Genomic DNA, 12,865 nt, shown 5'->3' with positions numbered 1-12,865 from the left:
TTTGTAATGTGCTAGGACAGTAGTTTTTAATGCTGGTGGGGTCCAACTTTTGAGAAAGGGAAATGTGAAGGTTGAAGAAACTTAAATCAACTGCTGTTGGCTAGATCTAGGTGTGCTGACTTCCTTAGAAAAGAAATGCTTCCTTTTCCTGCAAACCGGAGTTTGGGAAATTTAGAGCTAGGAAATCATGTGGTCGATCTTAACGTTATAAATCACTCAGACAAATACAGGATAATGCTGTTTCGGAAGTGCTTGTGATTGTACAGGATTACATGGTGATAAAGAGTTTTCAGTGGCTCCTCCAGTTTCTGAGGGAGTTCTGTGCTTTGCTTTCTTGGTAATTCCTTCTGCAGACCTTAGAGCCTTTGAAGGGGGGCTGGGTATGCTTCCGTGAATTTAACAGTTTAACACGCTGTTGAATAGAAGAGAATCTGCTATTGGAACTAGCGATTACTAAGAAACCACTCTGTATCATCCAGCATTTGTATCTACTTTAAAGTGCATATTAGTATTTTCCTTGGTTTACAGACGAGGAAAACGAGTTAGGTACCGTGTTTAAGGTCACCCATCTGAAAAGTGGCAGAGAGGGGATTTAAACTCCTGGTCATCTGAATCTAAGGTCTGCTTAGAGGAGGAGCTGTTCGCTTCTAGACACGTGCATATTTAGGTTGTGGGTCCATGGACTAATAGCATGGGCATCCCTGGGATATTATTAGAAATGTAGAACTTAAGGTCCCACCCACACCTGATTCCAGATCTGTGTTTTAACACGGTCTCTAGATGATTGCAAAGCACTACTGCACAGGAACACTTCCCCAGAGGAAGTGTGGTGGCCGCCCTCCAGGATATCATCTTCCAAGGTTAGGGACGTGCCAAATATCCCAAACTTTCAGATATGCGACTCAATCATCTCTAATTATCCTGCTCAACCAAAAATTAAAGAGCAATTCTTCCAAGTGGAATCGAGGGAAACTTTTCTCCTAGACAATTCTAGAGGGAGTCCACCTGTCTTTAAGGAGATGCACAGAATAGGTTGTTGCCGACAGCACGCTTGGAAAATCTATCAACCCGGGGTGCCTCTTCCACGGCTGCTGTCCATGCCATACTTTCTCCCATTACTGATCCCTCTGAACTAGGCTATCAAACCTTCTCCTAAAGAGGCTAAGAACAGATTTTATCAGGCCAGAGAGGAAGAAAGAGATCCAGAATGGGGACTATCAATAGCATGAAAATAGAGAAGGGCATTGAAAAGAGCCCAGCCTTCAGAACACTCCAGTCCTGGTGCTGGAGAACTGCACCTTACCTTTTCCTCCTACCTGGTTTTCCTTTTAGAATTCCCCCAGGCATCTATGCTGGAGACAGTAGTGTCTTTGTCTGTTGTTCCTGTCCCTGCCTTGCTCCTGCCAGTTCCAACGCCCTGTGAGTATATCTTTGCAGGCTCCCCCTTCCTTTTCACAGTGGCCACCCCAGTTTGGATGTGCATTGTCTTACACTGGGAACATTACAAGAGTTTCTTAAGTGGTCTTCACTCTTATCCCCCGGTAATTCACAGAAATAGCATCAGCGCAATCATCTTCTAGTAACACGGCTTTGCACCTGTCATTCATCCTCAAAAACTCTCAGTTCCTACTGGGAACAGTCTAAAGACCAAAATGCATTACGGTCTCAATTAAACCAGTTACTGGTTGCGTTTATCCAATTCGATTTTCCAGTAGTCCTTCTGAAATAAACTCCGTGAGGGCAGCCTACATGCCTTGTTCCTGCTATTAGCTCCTTGCACAGTGCTTGTACACAGTGGATTCTCACTGAATATTGATTGAATGAACGAATGAACTTATTCTCAGGTTTATGTTTTATAGTCTGCCTAGAATACACTCCATGGTCAGGCCATTTCCTGTGACTAGATTTCCCTTCCCTTTTTTGCTGTTTATCTGAATCCTTAAAAAACCAAGTAAGGCCGGGCGCGTTGACTCACACCTGTAATCCCAGCACTTTGGCAGTCCGAGGTGGGCGGATCATGAGGTCAGGAGATTGAGACCATCCTGGCTAACACCGTGCAACCCCGTGTCTACTAAAAATTCACACAAAAAAATTAGCTAGGCGTGGTGGTGGACACCTGTAGTCCCAGCTACTCAGGAGGCTGAGGCTGGAGAATGGCGTGAACCTGGGAGGCGGAGCTTGCAGTGAGCCGAGATCGCGCCACTGCACTCCAGCGTGGGCGACAGAGCGAGACTCCCTCTCAAAAAAGATAAAAAAACAAAAAACCAGCCAAACAAAAAACAACAACAACAATTAAAGGCTCATTTCCTGGAAGCCTTTGATTTAACTCAGAGATCATTCCCTTCTCCAAATTGTGGCCCTTGTCATAGAGTTATTTATTTGGGACTAAACGATGTCATCTTGCATTGTTATCTGTTTTCACACAGTCTCTTACAGCCCAAGTAGACTGTAAGCCTCTTGAGATCAGAGATAATTTACATTTCTTTGTATTTTTCAGAATTCACCATCTTTCCCTTTGGCCTTCCCACATTCCTGTACACTCTCGACATTCCCTAGTTATCTGGCAGTTCATATTGGGGAATTATGGTTAGCTGTGGATCAGCCCTCTTCTCCCCACTTTCCTCTCAGTAATGCATGTAGTCTCTGAGGGCAGACACTACATTCTCCTGTGTCTTTTCTGGTTTATTGAATGATAGAGGCTGTACCCTTTGTCCTTTTCAGTTTTATCTACATTCTTTTCCTTCTCCTGCTCAGTTCTTGGAACTCCCATTTCTGAATGTCTACTACTACAGCCATGGCGAATAGAAGGTAATGAAACTGTGAGTCAGTGTATCCTCTAGCTGGAGTGTGAAGGTGAGTCAGCAGACAGCAGCAGTGGATCTCTTCCACCCTGAGGAAAGGCAGGAGTCTGCCTGGTGATCAGGGAAGGAGGCCCTCCTCCCCACATTGTTTCCTGGAACTGAGTAGAACAAATTACTTAACTGTACTTCAGTTTCATTTGTTAAAAAATGAAGTAAGAATAGCTTCCATTCTCTTTTCATTCAAGTGGTGATGCATTGACAATTAATAAGAAAATTATAAAATGCCTTAGATACCACCATTGGGACTATGTAATGCACCACAACCTGGTCGTGGCTGAGGCTGTGTTCTAGCCACCCCTCCTTTCTGACTACCACATCGCCCTAAAGTTAGAGGCAACAATAGAGTTACCTCATTAGTGTTTTTCTAACGAACCTGTTCAAGTCCTGGCTCACTAAATTTTAGGGAAATGATATCATTTCTCTCCAGTCTTTTAATAGATTGTCTTTGAAAGAGTTGCATGTTGCCTGTTAAGGAAATGCTTCAGTTGGAAATAATTGAGTAAGGTTAGAAATGGTTCAAGAAAACAGACACATCCCTGCTTGACCTGCCCAGCCTCAAACTTTCATATCTCCTAGTTTGGGGAGGGATGGATGGCAGATGTAGAGTGCTTCAGTTTTTGTTTTGCAGAAAGTTATATCATCGTCATGTAGAACAGACATCACAGAACGAAATTAATTAGTAATGCATTCACTGAATTTGGGCAGGATAGTTTGCTTATTTGAAAAAATTCTTGGCAAGGATGAGGATGATTTCTCATCATCCTCCTCCCTAACTGGCTGGGTAATTTAAAGAAGGTTTTTGAGTTGAAATTTTCTGAATAGAGTGGGTTCAGTTTACCCTTTTTTATATGGTAGATTGCTAATAGTGCATTACTGGGAGTGGAGGAAAGACACCCTTTTCTGCCTTAACCCTGAGCTGGAGGAATCACAGCCTTGTCTAGAAGCTAAAGACATAATTATATCCATTTCATATGCAGTATGACAAAATCATTAGAAAATTATAATTGCAAGTAGAAAAAATATAGGAGGCATATGCATATATACCTAAGATGTTTATATGGGAAGTTATGGGAGGAAAATGAAATAATTACTCATTAATAATTACTATTAATAAGGTTTCAAATGATCCCCATTTTTCCCCTTGCCTGGGTGTCCTTCCGTCATGTCCAAGTCTTAGATCAGTTTCTAGATCTAGGCTCAACAAAATTCCCTCCCCTGGACCCCAAGCCTTCCCAGATAGACACTTTCCTCTTCCATATGTCCATGGCACCTAGTTTGAAATGTTCTTACCTCATGCATCATGGTCTGCCTTGTGTTAGACCCTTTAAGCTTTTGTGTCTCATTAAGATAGTGAACTCCGCTGCGTGCGGTGGCTCACGCCTATAATCCCAGCACTTTGGGAGGCCTAGGTAGGCGGATCACCCGAGGTCAGGAGTTTGAAACCAGCCTGACCAACATCGTGAAACCCCATCTCTACTAAAAATACAAAATTAGCCGGGCACGGTGGCGTATGCCTGTGATCCCAGCTACTAGAGAGGCTGAGGCAGGAGAATCACTTGAACCTGGGAGCCGGAGGTTGCAGTGAGCCGTGATCGTGCCATTGCACTCCAGCCTGGGCGCAACGGAGTGAGACTCCATCTCAAAAAAATAAAAAAAGATATTGAACTCCAAGGAGCAGAAGTTGTTTCTGACACATAGCCAATGGTCTTAATCCAGCTAAAATTCACCTGTAGTGCTTTTTAAAAATGACAACCCTTGGGCACCATCCTAGACCAAAAGGATTCAGACACAACTGTATTACTTTTCAAAGTTTCCTGGATGGTTCCTAAAAGCAGCCTAGGTTGAGAGCCACTGTTGATGGATGTTTAAGCATTGTTGGCTATGCCATAATTTGATGCAACACCGAATGCAAACTGATCAGGATGTATTTTTGCCACGCGGCAACACGCCATGTAACTTAGGAAGTTTTGTGGTTTTGGCGTTTTTGGTTAGGGGGAGGGTATTATTGAATACAGCTGACTTGAATAAATAGGAAACTAGTTCCCAGGGGACTTTACAAAAGGTAAGCCTTTGTGTGACTAGCACCTGGGGGGGTTCATCGATGGCAAGGCTATGGTAGTTTTACCACCTGAATTCTCTTACCTCCTCCCCACTTTGGTGTTGACCCCAGACCAGAGGCCTCCAAAACATGGCGAGGCATCAAAACCACCTGAGGAGGTGATTCAGCAGATTTGGGGTGAGGCTTTAAAATCTGTTTTTCACCAGGGCTCCAGGTGATTCCAGTGGAAAAACTGATAGGAGAACCGCTGCTTTAACAGCTGTGTGGAGTTGAAAATGACGTGGGTCTTGGATCGTAAGCAGCAGGGTGTTTTTCTTGCTTTTCCTAGATTGTCTTCCTTAACCCCAAATTATGTAATTACATACGTATTTTCTCTAGAACTTTTTTGTATTTTTAAATTTTAGCTCCTTATGTCACCCGAAATTTACTTTTCTGGTGTGAGGGGTATAATTTTTTCCAAATGGATGGTTAGTGGTCTTTAAAATAATTTATTCAGTGGTGCATTCTTTGTCTTCTGTTGTGAAGTGCCACCTTTATCTTATGTTAAATTCGTATCTATCATTTGTTTCTAGCCTCTTCTGTTTCCTTGATCCTTTTCTTTATTCCTAAACTGTTTGCTAGTACCACATTGTATAATTACTCTAGTTTTGGAATATGTTTTTATTTTTATTTTTGGCAAGACTTTACTAATTAAATCCTTTTTAAGTGAGTTCTTGGCAATTTATACTCATTTACTCTTCCAGATAAAATTTAGGATCAATGTGTCAAAGTTCCAAAACAAAATCTCTTTGGAACTTTGGTTGAAGTAGCATGAACCCTCTAGAGCAGCAGTCCCCAACCTTTCTGGCACCAGGGACCGATTTCGTGGAAGACAGCTTTTCTGCAGCCTGGGGTGTGGAGTGGGGATGGTTTTGGGAGAAAACTGTTCCACCTCAAATAATCGGCATTAGATTCTCATAAGGAGCGCGCAGCCTAGATCCTGCGCATGCTCAGTTCACAATGGGCTTTGCCCTTCTATGGGAATCTAGTGCTGCTTTGATCTGACAGGAGGCGGAGCTCAGGCGGTAATGCTTGCTCACTAGCCGCTCACCTGCTGCTGTGCAGCCCGGTTCCTGACAGGCCACTGCCGGCACAGGTCCATGGCCCCGGGGTTGGGAGCCCCTGCTCTAGAGCACTTTAAGAAGGTGAACGTCTTTGTAACTGATGCCTTATATCCACAGACATGGTGTCCATCCCCATCAGCCCTTCTTTCAGGGCCTCCATTGATCTTTATGCTTTTCTTTACACAATTCTTTCACTTTTTTGGGGGGGGGGGTTTAGACAAGGTCTCGCTCTGTCACCCAGGCTGGAATGCAGTGGCATGATCAGGGCTCACTGCAACCTCCACCTCCTGGGATCAATCAATCCTGCCATCTCAGCCTCCTGAGTAGCTGGAACTACAGCTGTGTGCCTTCATGCCCAGCTAATTTTATTTATTTATTTTGTAGAGATAAGGTTTTGCCATGTTGCCCAGGCTGGTCTTGATCTCCTGGGCTCTAGTGATCCTCCAGAAGTGCTGGGATTACAGGCGTGAGACACCATGCCCAGCCATCTTCCCCGTTTCTTAAGTCTATTTTATTTTATTTTGTTTTGTTTTATTTTATTTTATTTTATTTTATTTTTGAGACAGAGTCTCACTCTGTCCCCCAGGCTGGAGTGCAGTGGCGCAATCTCGGCTCACTGCAAGCTCCGCCTCCCGGGTTCACGCCATTCTCCTGCCTCGGCCTCCCGAGTAGCTGGGACTACAGGCGCCCGCCAACACGTCCGGCTAATTTTTTGTATTTTTAGTAGAGACGGGGTTTCACCGTGTTAGCCAGGATGGTCTCGATCTCCTGACCTCGTGATCCGCCCGCCTCGGCCTCCCAAAGTGCTGGGATTACAGGCTTGAACCACCGCGCCCGGCTTAAGTTTATTACTGGCATTTCATAACCCTTGTTACTGATTTGAATGGGATATTTCCTAAAACATTGTCTTTTGAAAATATTAATAATTTTATCCATAGTTCTTATAATTTAATGGATATCATGTCATAACCCACAGAATTACAAGAATCTCACTCACCTGAATATAGAGGGATTGTAGCATTCTGAGGCATTCTATTTTTTACTCTTGCTTCAAAAACATGAGACAAAACAAAACAGGTTCTCCTCAAGTGTCCCAGGGCACTCTTCTTCATTAACAGAGTGCCCTGGGCTATGGGGCCGTCATTCGTAGGCTCTTTGGCAGGGTTGCAGAAGGAGCTGAGTCTGGGCTGAATGTGATCCATGGTGGGACACAGCCTGCAGTTTGTGCTTCTGAATAGGTCCCTGGTCAGGGGCTGGATGTTCAGTGATGCACCTCGTCATCCTAAGGTCAAGAAAGCACAAGTGGAAGAAGGGGAAAGATGTCTTAATTCTGCCTAGCTGAATGAGGGATTCAGAAGTGGGAGCCAGGCCTTTGCTGATAATCTCGGAAGGAAAAAAGGATGATTCCAGGAATCAAATAATTCTAAGAACCAATTATATAAAAAGTGTTTTGCAAACTATAAAGTGATATTCACACACATTCGGAAGCACTACCTCTATGTGTTTTAGCTGCATTTGAAAGTCTTTTAAAAAGAAAGCAATGCAACTGCTGAGTAAAATCTCATCCCTCTACCCCAGAATTGTTGTCACAGCTTTAAGGAAGTTTTATGTGAAAGCAGAGGAAAGTAACAGTAACTCTTTAATCCAGACATGTGTCTAAACCATGGATAACTCACAGAAGGCCTTAGAGACTCAGAATTGGTAAATATTCTATATATCCTTAGCATCCACAGGCTAAATATCCCTCCATTCCCAGAGTCAGGGCATGCGAGCTGTTAAAAGTGTCCTATTCCTGGTACCTCTCTCTTTGCATTTCCCTGTCTTTCCTCAATCATCTTGTATCACAGGAAGTATAAAAGTAGTTAGGCAGTTCTATTTTTTGACAGCAGATTAAAAGCCAAAGTTAAAGCTAAATGCTTAACCCATTGGGTTCTAATAAGCTGGTAAAGCTGGGCAATATAATAAGACCCCTATTCCTAAAAAATTTTTTTTAATTAGCTGAGTGTGGTGGCACATGTGCCTGTAGTCCCAGCTAATCAGGAGGCAGAGGCAGGAGAATCCCTTGAGCACAGGATTTTGAGGCTCCCCAAGAGAAAGCTGAGGCTTAGAGAGGGTAATGTGTGGTAAGAGTTAAACCCTCAGTCCTGGTACCTTTGCTTTTTTATGCTATATTTCTTCTGCAATATTCTGCACTTTGCTTAGGTTTTTTTTTTCTCTAATTTAAATACTTCAACTGCCTTTCTGATCTATTAGCCATTCTGTGTACTGTTACCTGATTGCTTTTGGAAAAGAGCTTCCAGTGGGCTGGATGTGTTTAATCTGCTGTGGCTTCTGAAGTCCCTCATCTTCAGGGAGAAGTGGCTCTTCTGTCTACCTGATTGGTCAAGCCTCTTTCTTTTCTTGATGTTCTTTTTTTCTTCATAAAAAGTTAGGCATTTAAAATTTTTTCTGTTTGTCTTTGTAAGTAAAGTACTTCAAGTTATTTTGAAAGCTGTGGTCATATCCTATCAATATGCAAACATGAGTTGATTTTTAAAAAATGACATGCTAGTTTGAGTTCTTGGTCTTTTAGTACCTACTGATTCTAGTGCCTATTGACTGGCTAATGGCTGCTTGTATTTATTGAATCTAAATATTATGCTCTTTGATTGGTGGTGCCCTGGCAGCACTCCCTGTGGGCCTGTGGGGTGGAGAAGAGAAACCTGCTTGGGGAAAGGTGGGAGGTAAGAGTGGGAAGGACTTTGGTGGTTTTGGTGCCAGCTTAGCCACAGTAGAATAAAGTACTCAGTAGATTTGTAAGGTTTCTGACTCCAGACCCTGGTTCCCTGATAGCATCTCTGGACCCACCTGGGCCCAGGGCTGTCCTGAAGGAAAGGACACAAGCCTAGCTGGCTTCACTGCTTGATGATTGTAGAGCCCTAGGGCCTTGAGGGAACATAGGCCAGATAGTTACACAGGCCTTGGGCAAGACCCAGTGTTGTACTGACTTCAGGTCAGACCTGCAGTCCCAGTGGTGGTGGTCATAGGGGTGCTTTTGTCACCCTTCCCCTAGCTCCACACATCTCAGCACAGACAGGGAAACTCTGTTTGGGAAAAAGTAACGGAAAAGAACAAGAGTCTCTGCCTGGTAATCCAGAGAGTTCGTTTGGATCTTACACAAGACCACCAAGGCAGTACCTCTACGAGTCCACAAGAACTACAGTGTTACTGGGCTTGGGGTACCCCATAATGCAGATATGGCTGTGGTATCCACAAACTTAGATCATAACAACCAAGTCCCTTTGAATACTCGGAAAGCCTTCCCAAGAAGGATGGGTACAAACAACTCCAGATTGTGAAGCCTACAATAAATTCTTAACTCTTCAATGCCTAGACACCCATGAATATCCACAAGCATCAAAACCATCTGGGAAAACATGGCCTTACCAAATGAAATAAATTGACCAGGGGTCAATCCCAGAGAGACAAAGATATGGGACCTTTCAGAAAGAGAGCTCAAAATAGCTGTTTTGCGGAAACTCAAATTCAAGGTAACACAGAGGAGGAACTCAGAATCTTATCAGATAAATTTAACAAGAAATTGAAGTAAGTTAAGAGAATCAGGCAGAAATTCTTGAGCTGCTGAATGCAATTGACATACTGAAGAATGCATCAGAGTCTGTTAGTAGCAGAACTGATCAAGCAGAAGAAAGAATTAGTGAGCTTGAAGACAGACTATTTGAAAATACACAGTCAGAGGAGACAAAAGAAAAAAATAAAAAAGAATGAAGCCCGCTTACAAGATCTGGAAAATAGCTTCAGAAGGGCAAATCCAAGAATTATTGGCCTTAAAGGAGGTAGAGAGAAAGAGAGATAGTGGTGGAAAGTTTATTCAAAGGGATAATAAGATAATTTCCCAAACAAAATATATCAAAACTTAAGTACAAGAAGGTTATAGAACACCAAGCAGATTTAACTATAAAAGGAAATTACCTCAAGGCATGTAATAACAAAACTCCCAAAGGTCAAGGATAAAGAAAGGATTCTAAAAGCAGCAACAGAAAATAAACAACATATGATGGAGCTCCAACACATCTGGCAGCAGACTTTTCAGTGGAAACCGTACAGGCCAGGAGAGAGTGGCATAAAGTGCTGAAGGATTAAAAAAAAAAAAAAAAAGTTTACTCTAGAATGGTATAACTGGCAAAAATATCCTCCAAACATGAAGGAAAAATAAAGACCTTCCCAGACAAAAAAAAGCTGAGAGATTTATCAACCCCAGGCCTGTCCTACAATAAATGCTAAAGGGAGTTCTTCAATCAGAAAGAAAAGGATGTTAATAAGCAATGAGAAATCATCTGAAGGTACAAAACTCACTGATAATAGTAAGTGCACAGAAAACCACAGAATATTATAACACTATAATTGTAGTGTATAAACTATTCATATCTTAAATAGAAAGATGAAAGGATGAACCCATCAAAAATAATAACTTTTCAAGGCATAGACAGTACAGTAAGATAAATAGAAACAACAAAAAGTTAAAAAGTGGCGAGACAAAATTATAGAGTTTTTATTAGTTGTCTTTTTGCTTTTTGTTTATGCAATCAATGTTAAGCTGTGATCAGTTTAAAATAATGGGTTATAAGATGTTATTTGCAAGCCTCATGGTAACCTCAAATCTAAAACATAAAACAGGTACACAGAAAATAAAAAGGAAGAAATTAAAATGTGCCAACTGAGAAAATCACCTTAAAGGAAGATAGGGAAGAAGGACAGAAGGAAGAGAAGACCACAAAACAACCAGAAAACAAATAACAAAATTTAGGCCTCACTTATCAGTAATAACATTGAATGTAAATAGATTAAACTCTCCAATCAAAAGACATAGAATAGCTGAGGATAAAAAGCAAGACCCAAGGATCTATTGCCTACAAGCAACACACTTCACCAAATCAAATCAAAATGGATTAATGACTTAAATCTAAGACTTCAAACTATGAAACTACTAAAAGAAAACATTGGGAAGACTCTAGGACATTGGTCTAAGCAAAGATTTTTTGGACAAATGGGATCACATCAAGTTAAAAAGCTTCCACACAGCAAAAGAAAAAATCAACAAAATGAAGAGACAACCCACAGAATGGGAGAAAATATTTGCAAACTTTCCGTCTCACAAGGGTTTAATAACCAGAATATAGAAGGAACTCAAATAACTCTATAGGAAAAAATCTAATCTGATTTTAAAATGGGCAAACAATATCAATAGACATTTCTCAAAAGAAGACGTACAAATGGCAAACAGGTGTGTGAAAAGGTGCTCGGCTGGGCGCGGTGGCTCACGGTTGTAATCCCAGCACTTTGGGAGGCCAAGGTGGGCGGATCACGAGGTCAGGAGATCGAGACCACGGTGAAACCCCGTCTCTACTAAAAATACAAAAAATTAGCCGGGCATGGTGGCGGGCGCCTGTAGTCCCAGCTACTCGGAGAGGCTGAGGCAGGAGAATGGCGTGAACCCGGGAGGCAGAGCTTGCAGTGAGCCGAGATTGCGCCACTGCACTCCAGCCTGGGCGACAGAGTGAGACTCCATCTCAAAAAAAAAAAAAAAAAAGAAAAGGTGCTCCACACCACTGAAAATCAGAGACATGCCAATAAAAACTACAATGAGATATCATCTCACCCAAGTAGAAATGGCTTTTATGCAAAAGATGGGCAATAATGAATGCTGGCAAGGATGTGAAGAAAAGGGGAAAAGGGAACTCTCATACACGGTTGGTGGAAATATAAATCAGTACAGCCACTATGGAGAACAGAAGGGCGGTTCCTCAAAAACTAAAAATAGAGCTAGCTACTTTATGATCCAGCAATTCCATTGGTAGGTGTACACCTTAAAGAAAGAAAATAAGCATATGGAAGAGATATCTGCACTCCCATGTTTATCCTAGCACTATTCACAATAGCAAATATTTGGAATCAACCTAAGTGTCCATCAACTGATGAATGAAATCTGTACCACATAAAGAAAATGTGGTATAGTTACACAACAGATTACTAATCAGCCATAAAAAAGAATGAAACCCTGTCATTTGTCATTTGCAAGAACATGAATGGAACTGGAGGTCATTATGTTAAGTGAAATAAGCCAGGCACAGAAAGACAAATTTCATATTTTCTCACTTATTTGTGGGAGCTAACAATGAAAAGTATTGAACTCATGGAGATAGGGAATAGAGTGATGATTACCAGAGGCTGGGAAGGGGAACTGGGGAGACAGGGGTTATGGTTAATGGGTACAAAGAAATAGTTAGAAATAATAGAAAGAATAAGAGCTAGCATTTGCGTGCTCACAGCAGCACGTGTACTAAAATTGGAATGACACAGAGAAGATTAGCATGGCTCCTGCGCAAGGATGTCATGCAAATTCATGAAGTGTATTTTAAATTTTATTGAAAAAAAAATCTAGTATTTGCTAGCACAACAGAGCAACTATAGTCAATAATCATTTGTGCATTTAAAAATAACTAAAAGAGTATTACTGGATTTTTTGAAACACAAAGGATTTTTGAGGGTGTGGATACCCCATTTTCGATCATGTGATTATTATACATTGCATGCCTGTATCAAAATATCCATATACACCTACTTATATATGCACAAAAATTTAAAATTAAAATGAATTTTATGTTCTTTGAAGATTTTTCTTTTTTTTTTTTTGTAATGAAGTCTCGCTCTGTCCCAGGCTGGAGTGCCGTGGCGGGATCTCAGCTCACTGCAACCTCTGCCTCCCGTGTTCAAGCTATTGTACCTCAGCCTCCCGAGTAGCTGGGATTACAGGTGCGTGCTGCCACGTCCAGCTAATTTTT

The 12,865-nt window shown here is 41.8% G+C and overlaps 1 protein-coding gene and 1 non-coding gene across 2 annotated transcripts in view; both read left to right on the top strand.

Annotated features, from left to right (window-relative positions):
* LOC116463534 (unconventional myosin-Ie) overlaps nucleotides 1-12,865 on the top strand; it is a 235,729-nt gene that overhangs the window by 19,484 nt on the left and 203,380 nt on the right. The gene's annotated exons all lie outside the window — the stretch shown is intronic.
* Nucleotides 12,343-12,446, top strand: LOC116463544 (U6 spliceosomal RNA). Its single transcript, XR_004246711.1, has one exon. It is a non-coding gene; the product is annotated as a U6 spliceosomal RNA (small nuclear RNA).

The sequence above is a fragment of the Hylobates moloch genome, unplaced genomic scaffold, assembly GCF_009828535.3.
Source record: "Hylobates moloch isolate HMO894 unplaced genomic scaffold, HMol_V3 SCAFFOLD_40, whole genome shotgun sequence".
In the NCBI taxonomy this organism is placed as follows: Eukaryota; Metazoa; Chordata; class Mammalia; order Primates; family Hylobatidae; genus Hylobates; species Hylobates moloch.
The sequence above is the reverse complement of the archived record's forward strand: the minus strand, read 5'-3'. Positions and strand labels throughout refer to the sequence as shown.